This window comes from Orcinus orca, chromosome 1, assembly GCF_937001465.1.
Source record: "Orcinus orca chromosome 1, mOrcOrc1.1, whole genome shotgun sequence".
NCBI lineage: Eukaryota > Metazoa > Chordata > Mammalia > Artiodactyla > Delphinidae > Orcinus > Orcinus orca.
The window spans coordinates 195,826,328-195,839,436 of NC_064559.1; the positions used below are offsets into that span (position 1 = coordinate 195,826,328).

A 13,109-nucleotide genomic window follows, 5' to 3' on the forward strand; every position below is an offset into this window, starting at 1 on the left:
CCACATGCCGCGTGCGCCACCACCACTGAGCCTGCGCTCTAGAGCCCGTGTGCCACAACCAGTGAGCCCGCGAGTCACAACTAGTGAGCCCGTGTACCACAACTACTGAAGCCCGTGCGCCTCGAACCTGTGCTCCACAACAAGAGAAGCCACCGCGATGAGAAGCACGTCCACCGCGACGAAGAGTAGCCCCCATTCGCCACAACTAGAGAAAGCCCGCGTGCAGCAACGCAGCCAAAAATATTTAAATAAATAAGGAAATTTATTTTTTAAAAAAAGACTTTCTGTGCGATTCATAGGCGATAAAATTATCAAGAAAATCGAGGAAGTGATTATTGTAAAAATCCGGCTACTGGCTGCCTCTAAAGGAGGTTGTAACCTGGAATGGATGGGGGAGTGCAGGGTTGGGGGGATGGTGTTGACAATGTTCTATTTCGTGACCTGGGTGACGATTACATGGATGTTTGCTTTATAAGCATTCATTGTACTGTACATGTGTTTTACGTGCTTTTTGCTCACGTGTTAACATTTCATAAAAATTAAGGTTAGAAATAAATAAAACAAAAATAAAGTCTCGCTGGTGTTACTAGAAGGCTGATGTTGTTGTGTAAATTTCTATCATTCAGACGCAAGCCTTCCCTTCCATTCTGATTTACTGGCTGCTCTTTCCCTCCTCTGACTGGTCACGGCCCAGGCCTTGCCAGCAGCTCCATTTTGCTGCTAGGACTCCAGATGGGCTCCTGCTTTGGCCTGCCACACCTTAGGGGGCTAGAGCTGCTGCAGCTGCAGCCTACTCCAAAGGCTTCGACCTCACCTCCTGCCCTTTCTGAAGCCCCTCAGCCTTCCTCCTCCACTTCGTGCCACATCATTATGCTTGTCCAGGGACCTGGACCCTTCTTGGAGTCAGAGAAAGGAGAGGAACTGACCGAACCTGTTTCCTACTTGCCTTTTCTCTAACCGGCCCAGGCTTGCCTCCTTCCCTTCATCTGTTACACATCTCTGGTGGAGATAATCTGGGTCACTGAAGAAGGGTGGATGAGACGAGATAGGGAAGAGAAAAATCTAGAAACAACTGAGCGACTTCTTCCCCATCCGGTAGGGTTTGATAAGAATCCAGAGGCACATGGCGCAATGATGAAGTTTTAACTTGAAAATGACCTGAGAATCACTCATGTGGGCTAACTGGTCATGGGCACGTTGTCACCAATATTCAACAGTCAGTAGGTGTCTATTATGCACTAGGTACCTTGGAGGCAAAGGTGAACAATAGCCCCCTGCTTAACCCCTTCAGTGGCTTCTGGCTCCTGCCCATCTCTCCGACCTCCTCTGGACCACCCACTCACTCACTCACTGGGCTCCAGCTACGTTGCCCTCTTTGTTATTGCTCAGACACATCTGAGCTTCCTGTGCCTACCCCAGAGCCTTGCGCTCGCTGTTCTCTCTCCTGTTCCGCAGGTGCCTGCTCCTTTCCACCCACTGGTCTTTGCTCAAATATCGCGTCTTCAAGACCTCCTCCCCACCCAGCTTCAGTGGCACCTCCAACCCACTCTCACACCACACGGCTTTACTTCCTTCTTAGAGCTTATCACTATCCAAAATGATCTCACCTCTTTATTTTTCTTATTATCTGTCTCTTCCCATTAAAAAGTAAATTCAAGGCTTCCATCACCACTGTACCCTCAGTGCTAGAATATAGTGCACACTCATAAATGACTGTTGAAAAAAATACAATGAATGAAGAAGATACAATCCCTGCTCAAAGAATTAAGATCACGTAGTGGGACAAACAATAATCAAAATAAGTGCTACTATGAGGTATGTACAAGGATCTGGGGGAGTAAGAAGAGTATTCACAGTAGTTATATGTAATATTTATTAAGTACTTCCTAAGTTCCAGGTATTGTGCTAAGTATTTAATATGTATTATCTCATTTGAAATTCACAAGAACTCTGGAATATAGAAACCCTGATCTCCAACAAAAACGAGGAATGGAGAGGTTAGTAACACGTGGCCAAAGTCATACAGCTGGTAGGTGGATTCAAACCCAGAGGTGATCAAGAAAGATTTCCCAAAGGAACGAGGTTTAATCTGAGTCTAGAGGACTTGCACAGGCTGGTCAGGCCAGGGTGGGGCGTGCTGACAGAACAGAAAGATTCCTGGTAGAAAGAACAGGCATGTCAGGTTCACAGGCATGGAAAAGCAGGATGCTCAGGGGACAGATGAATTGCACAGACATAATGTTGAACATAAGAAGCCAGACACAAAAGCATATATACTGTATTACTCCACTCGGTTCAGAAACAGGCAACACCACTCTAGAGCAATAGAAGTCATAACAGAGTTACTTTTTGGGGGGTTGATGACCAGGAAAGGGCATGAGGGAGACTTCTAGGGAGCTGTTTAAATTCTGTATCTTCATCTGGAAGGTGGTTAGAGGAGTATGCCCACTTTGGATAAATTCATCAAGTTATACAGAAGATTTGTGCACTTTACAGGATGTGTGCTATATTTAAACCTTAAAAATTAAATGTCACTACATCAGTAGTATTGGCCTAAAAACTAAAACACCTGGGTTTTTTTTAAGAAGTGTGGAATTTTTTCAATGATGAGGTTTAATGTCTGTGGATAAGGTAAGCAATAAGGAGAGAGATGGGGAGGAGTGGGAAGATAAAAACAGGATTTTATGTGGAGAAATGAGAAGACAGAGCTGTTTGAGAGAGGGGCTCAGAAGGAAAGAACAAGATAGAAGGGACAGCTGAGAAGGAGTCACTCACTGACTCTTCCCTTAGCCAAGCAGATTCAGATACAATAACATTTATTGAATATTTCTGTGCTTTCGGTGCTGTGCTAGGGTGACCCTAGCTGGGAATGAGACAGAAGCAAGACAGGTGTGGGAACTGGAGCTCAGAGAGGTGACATGACTTGTCTGAGATCACGCACCTCATAAGTGCTGGAGTTACCCTTGCTAGAAACATCCCATTTGTGCTGGATCCTAAGACAGGGCTCCAAAACACTAAGTACTGGCCCCAACTGAAGGTGGAGTTTTAGCTCAGAGGAAGTGAAGGGGAGGCCCTGGCTGCTTTGGTGGTGTTGGTGGCTTCCTGCGCAGAAGACACACCCAGCTTCAAAATCACTATTCTGGGCAGTCAGGTTGTTGCTAGGCACCAAGGGGGCCCTGGAGCTTTCAAGCAGAGCCAGCCAAAGGCAGTTAACCTCACCTCACTGTAATGTCAGGTACAGAACAGAGAAGAAAGCCAGCTACCCCAGTGAAGCCTGAGTGAAGCCTTCTTCTTTTGGGGGGTCTTATTTTCATCATCATCTCCAGCTTTAAACAGGAATTAATAATCTCCCTCCCCCGCCCCCAATGAAATGCTTGTTTCCCATCAATTCTAGTTATTTGTGTTCACTAGAAGGAAGCCCCTTAAGTCAGGCAGCAACCATGTGTCTCCTACAAAAATTAAGCTATTCCTAGAAGATCAGTCACATGCAGGTCCTGTGTTGGAGGCCAAGAGCAGAGATTCCCTCTACGTGGGGTTCACAATCTGCTTGGGGACACAAACTAGGCACCGCATTCCAGTGTGAGACTTAAAACAGGGCATGGCACATTGGGTACACAATGCATATTCGCTGAATGAACAGGGACTTAGAACTAAAGGGAAGGTGTTATAGGAGCTCACAAGAGGAATTCAAATGCTGATTCAAGGCAGAAATCAAAGGCAGCTTCACGAAGGTGACCATGGCTATCTGCGTCACAAAGAATGAATAGAAGTAGGCTGGCAAAGATCAGGGGAGGCGTAGAGATGGGGCATTTTGGGCCAAGGGAAAATGGCCAATAAATGCATGGTGGTGGGTGGAAAATGCTTAGCAAAATAGTCAACTCATTGTCAAGGGCATTGTACTGCGCTGCCTGTGGAAACTGACCACACGTGGTGCTCCTAGGAAGGCCAGTTACACTTGAATTCTCCAGCCACCACCGTTTTCGTGCACTCCTTGTGGCCCCCACACCCCCCAGAGTTGGCTTCCTTTCCAGCAGCCAGGGCCTGGCACCCACTCACCGCTCAGGGAGTAGCTGCCCAACAGATGACATATTTTTCCATGGCTCTAGCCAGTTGCTAGGAATCTCATATTACCTTGTGGTCAGAACACTGGTTTTCACCAGTAGCCATCTGGCAGGAGCATGTTTCAATAACTAGATGCAATTATTCTCTTATGGAACTGGAGTCAATATAATCACAAAGGGAAAATTAGACACACGAGACATTTTAGAAATGCTTCCCGCTAGCTCCTCTACATTGTCCTCCTCTTGCCCTGTCACTCACAGAATTTAAAGTGTTTAGGGTTCTTTAGAATTGGGGTCTACATTGACTCAGAAACGACAATGACTGGTATTGGTGATAACGAGTCGACTGGGTGGAGAAGACCAGGAATCATCGTGGGTAGCGGCGACAGAGAGCGGGAATGACTGTACTCCAAACCCCCACAGGGCTCCTGAAACACTTAAAGTTGGTTTACTCTTTAGTATCCAGGCAGTGTGACCTCATGGCAAGGGCCTGGGACTAGAGCCAGACGAAATGGAGATGAACTCAAGCTTCTCCTCTTACTGGGTTGGTTTGGGGTGAGGATTTGCATTTGTAAGTTCACTTCCATGAGAAAGCGTTGGTACCACAGGGTTGCTGGGAGACAGCGCTGGGCATTGTGCCAGTTCTGGTTTGAGGTTCTGGTTCTGTAACTTACCTCTCTAAACCTCACTTATGCTTTGGAGATTTGACTCCATACCTGAATCCTCTACCTTGCTTTTTTTTTTTTAATATTTTATTTTTGGCTGAGGTGGGTCTTCGTTACTGCACACAGGCTGTCTCTGGTTGCAATGAGTGGGGGCTGCTCTTCGTCGTGGTGCGCGGGCCTCTCATTGTGGTGGCTTCTCTTGTTGCGGAGCACCAGCTGTAGGTACACGGGCTCAGTAGCTGCAGGCTCAGTAGTTGTGGCGCACGGGCTGAGTTGCTCTGAGGCATGTGGGATCTTCCTGGACCAGGGATCAAACCCGTGTCCCCTGCATTGGCAGGCAGTAAACCTCTGTATGTTGACAGCAAAAGACAGCTAAGGGTTACTGGACATGAAAAATATACATACTAAACATGCATAACATATTTTGTGTAAATAAAAAGGGATATACAGGGATGTCGGTCCAGTGGTTAAGACTCTGGACTTCCACTGCAGGGGGCATGGGTCTGATCCCTGGTTGGGGAGCTAAGACCCCACATGCTACATGGCATGGCCAAAAAAAAAAAGTGGGGAGGGGATATACATATTTGTGTGCACATGCATGTATATCTGCTTACATAATTTATATTTTCTGGAAGGATGCATAAGAAACTTAATGGGAAGAGAGCCTTTAAATTTTCCATTTATACCCTTCTATACTATTGGACTTTTCTATACACATGCAAATGTATTTTATAACCTTAAAAAATGTCAACAGGAGGGCTTCCCTGGTGGCGCAGTGGTTGAGGGTCCGCCTGCCAATGCAGGCGACACGAGTTCGAGCCCCGGTCTGGGAAGATCCCACATGCCGCAGAGCGGCTGGGCCGGTGAGCCATGGCTGCTGGGCCTGCGCGTCCGGAGCCTGTGCTCCGCAACGGGAGAGGCCACAACAGTGAGAGGCCCGTGTACCGCAAAAAAAATAAATGTCAACAGGAGTTACCATTTGGACCCTTTTTGGTTTTTTCATACTTTTTGTGTGAAATGAATCTAAGAAATGTTATTTTAAATGGTAACATAAAGATGAGAAAAGCCAAAGAAACATCTTGCACACAGGAGATTGCAGACATGATGGAAAAAGCCCAAGGCTAAGGGGACAGAAATCCAAGGCTCAGATTCTAGCTCTACCACTTATGAGCCAAGATACTTAACTGCCGGTTCTCAGTTTTCTCATCTGTAAAGCAGGTGTATTTACCTGAATAGGTAACCTCACATGAGTTAGGATTAAATGAATCAAGAAGGCATCTAGTCTAGATCCTGGCACACAGTCAACCATCCCAATAAAACATTCTCAAAGTTGGAGGCATAGTATTAATCTTCCTACCAAAACGCTTCTTAAGATTTGCCAGAGTAAGTGGCATTACCCAAACACATAAAGGAAACATATTGTACAACAGGGGGAATATAGCCAATATTTTATAATAACTGTAAGTGTAAAATAACCTTTAAACATTGAATAAGAATTTTTTAATTAAAAAGAAAAAAGGAACCATAAAGCCCAATTCATACAACTTTTCCAATAGCTTTCTCAATTCAACATTAACCTTAAGAGACCATGGACCTGAGGGTAATCTGTGGCATGTCTGGATGAACTCTCCTCCTTAAAACCAGTGGTTTTCAACCAGCAGCAAACTTGCCCCCAAGGAACATTTGGCAATGTTTGAAGACATTTTGGTTGTCACATCTAGGGGGTGTTACTTTTAACTAGTGAGCAGAGGATAGAGATGCTGCTGAATATCCTATAATCCACAGGACAAGTCCCCACAAAAGGGAATTACCTGGTCCCAAAGTGCCAAGGTTGAGAAAAACCAGTGCTAAGTGCACTCAATCCAGGAAACCTCAGCTGTTTTGTAATAAAACCCACAAAGTGAAAACTTTTTGGTCCACCTGTAAACTCTGGTCCTTTACTTGCATGCTAAATTCTTGGCCATTGAAGCAGCTGAGAAACTGGAGCAGGTCAGGAAATTCCTTAACACCAGGAGTTCCTAATGCCTGCAGACTAAAGGAAATACCTTCAGAATGTTTGGAACAAACTGAAGTACTGAAGATACAACACTTAGAGTTCCTCCTTTGCCAATGTTAAATTTTACTCTTTGCAAAAGGTGCACCTTCTGTCCAGTGATCTCCTACTCCTAAAGTTCAATTAAAACGCCACTTCCCTTAGCTATTTCCTCTTTGCTTTTAACATTTTTTTTCAATAGATCTTTATTGGAGTATAACTGCTTCACAATACCATGTTAGTTTCTGTTGTACAACAAAGCAAATCAGCCACATGCATACACATATCCCCATATCCTCTCCCTCCGGAGCCTCTCTCCCATCCTCCCTATCCCACCCCTCTAGGTCATCATGTTTCTTAGTGCTCTCTCAAAACCAAATGCCAAAAGGAAAACTAGCTTTACTCTAGCATGTCTAATGATATATTTGGATAGCTTCTTCCTTTCCTCAAAAACTACACATTTCCTTCAAACTTGGTTTTATAGTATTTATATGCTAGCATCTAGAAGAGTCCCAAAGGCACATGAAGTACTAAACAAACATCGGCAGAATCAACATGAGTTCCAGCATGGAGTTAACCAGCCCCTATCCCAAAAGATTAGTTTCCGAATTGGTAGCCAAGTGTGTTACAGGAATGGATCTACAAATCCCAAAGCCAGGCCGCAGAGACAGAAAGGTTCCTCAAGACTGAGTCATGCTGGGGAAGCAGCTGCTGTTCCCTCTCTGCCTGTCACAACCAGAGATACTGCTCTGTCTCAGCTGTCAACCAAAGTACAGGCCTCCACACACACAAAGCCAGGATGGCCTCTGTTTCGGGAAGAGCAGAATTGTCAGATGGTTGAGTGAGTCCTCTTACAGGAAGACGAGCTGTAGAACAAAGGTGATGAAAATGGAGAAAGAGCAAATCAAACAGCCCTGCCTGAGAGTTACCTCTTATGACCCTGTTTTACCCCTCTCAGTTTTGTCCAATTTAAATTCTGACTTTGAAAACAAAGGCCAGGCCTGTTCCTATTTCCCAGCTCAGCGAATGCCACACAGTTCTTATCTCGAGCTCACATCTACTCCTGATAATTATCTCACCTTTCTCAAATGCTGACTACTAACAGCTAAACTGGTAAATCATCAAAGGACATTTTTACTAAAAACAGAGCTTTAATATTTCAAGGACATCCCAAATGAGAAGCTTCCATTCATGCCTCCGCAACAAGAATCAAGAATATTAAAGTTGAAGCAATCACCTCTTTGGATACATAAAAACATGCTTTAATATATTAAAGCATGTCACAAAGTGCAAAAAAGGAGGCATTCAGCAGAGCAGAAACAAGCAGCGGGCTGACTGTCCTTACAAGAGGGCCGGGAAACTCTTTCTGGAGTTCACAGTCCCAGGAAATACAGCTGCTTCAGCCAAAAAAAGGTTTTGGTTAATTCTTATTACAGCTAGTCAAATGCAAGCTCAAAGAAAACCGAAGTTCAGATTTCCCATGACTGCAGTTGGATCCTGTAACAAAGAGAGCCTTTGGTTACTTCTCACATGTCGGCTGGGCAAGAAGCAAGCAGTAGGATTTAGCCAGTGACCTTGACCCCAGGCTGACATCTCTGTGCCCGAGCTCTGAGTTCCTCAGGGAGGACGGCCTGGAATTGCTCCTGCACCAGTATTTCCACAATCTGCTCCTTTGTGTAAATATCAGGTCTCAGCCACTGTCCAGCAAGCTCCTGGAGATGTCTGAGGACATCCCTGGGGCCAGCTGCATCCTCACAGCGGAACTGCCGGAACCTCTGCCTGGAGGCTGCAGGGTTGAGAGGACTCCCTCGGGGCACAGTCTCAAGGTCTTCTTCAGAGTCTTCATCGAGGCTCTCTGGTGGAACCTGGACCTGGGGAAGTGCTATCAGGACAACTTCTGGCTCCTCAGCCATCCTCTCATTTGGTGATGACCTTATTTCATCATTCTGGATTTCTCTATTTCTTTGTATCTCTGGGTACCCTTCAGTCTCCATTCTAGAACCCTGGAAAAGGATTTCTCAGACTCCTAGGCACAAAGAGAAAAGTCAGGGTCAGCAAAAACAAAGGATGTTAAAACCTCTTTGATCACATGGATCTGGTCCAGACCTAGGTTCCACCAACTTTTCAAACTTAACGGGGTTTCTTAATGAAGCTACTAGAGGGACTTCCCTGGTGGTCCAGTGGTAAAGAATATGCCTCCAATTCAGGGGACACGGGTTCGATCCCTGGTCAGGAAACTAAGATCCCTCATGCCGAGGGGCAACTAAGCCCACACGCACCACAACTACAGAGCCCACATGCTCTGGAACCTGCACGCCACAACTGCAGAGCCCATGCATCCTGGAGCCCGCGCACCACAACTAGAGAGAGAAAACCCACATGCCACGACTAGAGAAGCCCGCATTCCTCAACAAAGATCCCATGTGCTGCAACCAGGACCCGATGCAGCCAAAATAATAATAATAATAATAAATAAATAAACTGTTAAAAAAAAAAAGCTACTAGAAATTCTGTTTTTGTTTCCTCTTGCTGGATCAACTGACACAATTGAGAAAATGTATCAATAGTTTGCCAAAATGTACGATGTAGATTCTCAAAGAAGAAAGAATGAAGAATGCTGGCCTTGCTAGCTGGAAAATCTTTCATCCATTTTTTCCCCCAATACAAACATGTACGCATATGATTTGTAGGGGAAATCTCTAAAATCATGGGTGTTTGCTTCCTCCAGCCACTTTTATGGAGCATTTGCTATGTCCAAAAGCAAATTATGAAGAAGTGCTAAAATACAGGAGAAAAAGGTCTGTTCATTTACATCCAACTCTACTGTCTTTTCCATGTCCCTCCCTCTCTTTCATGAGAATGAAAGAATAGCAAGTGTTTAAAATAGTTTAGGGGACTTCCCTGGTGGTGCAGTGGTTAAGGTTCCATGCTCCCAAGGCAGGGGGCCCAGGTTCAATCCCTGGTCCGGGAACTATATCCCGCATGCATGCCCCAACTAAGAGTTCACATGCTGCAACTAAGGAGCCAGCGACCCACAACTAAGGAGACCGCCTGCTGCAACTAAGACCCGATGCAACCAAATAAATAAATAAGTTTTTTTTTAAAAGGTACTTTAGGAGCTACCATCAGGATGGAGTCTAAGGCAATTTAAAAAAAAAAAAAGGAAAAAAGCCTTTATGTTAAGATCAAGATGCTAAGCTCCCACCGTGTATGGGAAATTGAACTTGTCAGAAGCCTAGCAGCATACATTTCTGACTCATCGGATGCTTGACGGCTCCAGGATTAGCAAACCAGCTGTAGTGGGAGGAAGGAGGATGGGGGTCAGGTGGGCAAATCAAATACCTGTGAAACGTTGGGAAAAAAGGTTTTGCTTCATTTGGGCTAGAGCCCCAGTCCAAAGAGGGATTATTTACAGGAAAACCACATCCTATGTTAATTTATTTAAAAGAAAAAAAAAAGAGAGACTTCAGATGACAGTATAGAAATGACTATATTAATTTTCACACAAGGAATGTCCAATCATAAATCATAATCCCTGTGATGAAGCCACTTTACAAGGATCATCTTTTTTAAATTAACACCACCTCCCCCAAGGATTAGTCCTTTCCTACTCTATATTGCAGAATTGTTGATGTTTAAAATCTCTCCTGCGTCAGATTCTCAAATCTGTTTCCTGCGCAACAACTGACAGAGCCAACAATCACAACACTGACCAGCTAACGTGAATTAAATGGTTCTCTGCTCCTAATCACGTGTTCTCTAAACATTCACTGACCCATTTTCTAGGAGCCTTGAATTGATTCTAGACCCCATCACGGAGATATTCTTGGAGTACACCACTTCTTCTCATGCTATCTGCATTTTTATTCAATCAACAGGGTGTGCTCATCCCCAAAAGTAAGTTGTTAACTAATCCAGGTGATAAGAAGGACAAAAGCAGAATATCTCCAAATCTCAGGGGTGCCTTCAATTAAAAGAAAATATTTAGTCAAGGAAAGGTTGGATGAAACACTGTAGGAAAGCAAAATCTTGGGAACAACTTAAGCCATCAACAGGGAGATGACTCAATAAAGTACTGTCACCCACTCAGTGGAATACTATGCAGCCTCGTAAGGAATGAAGGTGGCCTATGAGAGCTGATACGTAAAGCTGTCCATAACACAGCACCCCGTGACCAAGGTGCAGATCAGTATATGTAGTATGATCCCATCTGGGGAAATTAAAAATTAGCATAAGCATATATGACCTGATATATCCCCAAACAGTACCTGGAAAGTTATCAAAGAAATTCCTTTTACTTCTGAGGAGCAGCAACAGTGAGAGGGAAACATTTTTCTTATATCTTTCTGTATTGTTTTCTTTTTAACTACACCTATATTACTTTCGCGACAACTCAAGAAGAAGAAACTTTTCAGGTTTTCCCCTCCTGCTCAAACCCTTTCTGTGTGAAAACCCCTAATCCACTTAGAAAAACACCCTCTTACTAATTCGTCTAGTTCCTAGCACCAGAAGTTTTTACAAGCTTGACTTTTAGGAACAGTCTCAATTGTCAGTAGGCCAGTTTTCAAGGTTGGCTCTGAAAGATGGACCAGCTCCACGATTTACCCAGCTTCTAAATCCTATCCGTTTTAGAAGCCCCCCTGCCAGACAGAATGCTTACCCTCGCCAGTTAATAACTCCAGTTTACGGAACCCTTATTTCCTACCTGACACTCTGCTAAGCGTTTCACATTCCCTACGTGATCCTCTTAGCCACTCAGGTTAAATTCTCGATAGGACTCTCTACCGCCCCGGTTATCTCCATTAACGGCAGCCTCCGCCCCTATATTTGTTGAACTTTACAAGCCAGATACTGCGCAACAGCTTTCCCTCATCCAATGCTCCCGATAACCCAGTATGACAGTTACTGTCATTTCCACTGACAAACTTAGGCTCGGAGAAAGGGGACTTGCCCAAGGTCACAAGGCTAGGAGGTGGCGGGACCACTCAGCCCAGTACAAAAATCCCCGGCGTCTCCGCAGGGATCTGAGCCCGACTCCTCCCACCACCTGGGCGCGGCTCAGAGGGCCGAGGTCCGGCCGGAAAAGGCGCGTCTGTGGCTCCAGAGCTGGGAAGTCCTACTCCTCCAGGGCTGAAGCGGGGCCCAAGGCCACGGCAGGCCGAGCAGCCGGCACACCCCGCGGGCAGGGGCTCCCTGCTCCTAGGGCCGCCCGCTCCCACCCGACGGTGCGCGGGGGAGGGGAGGCGCAGGGGTCGGGAAGGGGAGTTCACCTGCGCAGGTGCCCCTCCGAGGGCCGGGGGACGGGGCGCCTGGCGATGAGACGCGAAACCCCGCCGCCGGCTGCAGGAACGGGAAACCAGCTTCCCGGCGCCAAGCTTTGTGGCCCGCCGCCGGAACCGGAAGTCGCGCCCCGCCCGGAAGCTGGGAGCGGAGGGGGAACCGGGTTCGAGGCGCCCGGTCTCTCTAGGCCTTGGCGGTGCTCCGCAGCTTTATGATCTTAACCCGTTCTGGTCTCTTGGCCTCCCTCAGTCCCCAGTTCTCCCGACCGTGCGGAGCTTTGGGCACGGCCTAGGAGGTTTTCCGCTGCGGGGAAGGCCTTTGTCTTTCTGAGCCGCAGTTTGCCCAACAAAATGGAAAGAGGATGAAGCAGGAATCGAGACACTCCTGGAGACTGCCGGCAGCTGAGTCAGCGCCCCACCCTGAGGTTACACCCGTAAGCCTTTGCACCACCCAGAGGAAAGAAACCAAAATAAGAGGGCTGGCTGGCTGGCTGCTGTTGGCTGTCAGTGGTCTGTATGGCTTCCCGTGGAGTCACTCCAGATGGACAGAGGGCGCAAGTCCGTTAGGTGTCTCCGTGTACCCAGAGACCCCCCACCCCCCAGATAGTGAGCATGTGCCCGTGGAGCTTTGACAGTCTGTCCAAGGGGAGACCCCGTGTGCGTAGGAGGCGGAATCTTAGCCCTGTGTGTCTCTTCCAGACTTTCCAGTTGCCATGGTTAAGAACTGAAATTTAGAATTCTTACTAAGCTGGTTTGAGTCAAGGCACACAGGTTAAATAGCACAGCCTGTAAGAGAAGGTGCAGAGATGCGAACCAAGGCAGACTTCCCAATTCACTTTTATTTCTGAAGGGAAGGGACTTGGCCGTCCCGTTCTCCTTCCAACTGGCCTATCCAAAATGGAATGGGCTACGAAATTAAGAGGGGCACCTCAGTGCCTCCTGCTGGGTTATCACCCCAGAGCCAATGTCCCTGGGGAAGGGAAAATGTGCCATTTGTCTTCACAGCCACCACTGGTCAGTAAACTCCTAGATGGCCAGGTACTCGAGTTGGTGGTTGGAGAACCAGAGCTCC

The 13,109-nt window shown here is 46.4% G+C and overlaps 1 long non-coding RNA gene across 1 annotated transcript; it reads right to left on the bottom strand.

The window, feature by feature from the left end:
- Positions 1–1,855: 1,855 nt before the first annotated feature.
- Positions 1,856–12,558, bottom strand: LOC125962074 (uncharacterized). Its single transcript, XR_007473445.1, has 2 exons — positions 12,029–12,558; positions 1,856–5,074 (listed from the first exon to the last, which is right to left on the bottom strand). It is a non-coding gene; the product is annotated as an uncharacterized LOC125962074 (long non-coding RNA).
- Positions 12,559–13,109: the final 551 nt, after the last annotated feature.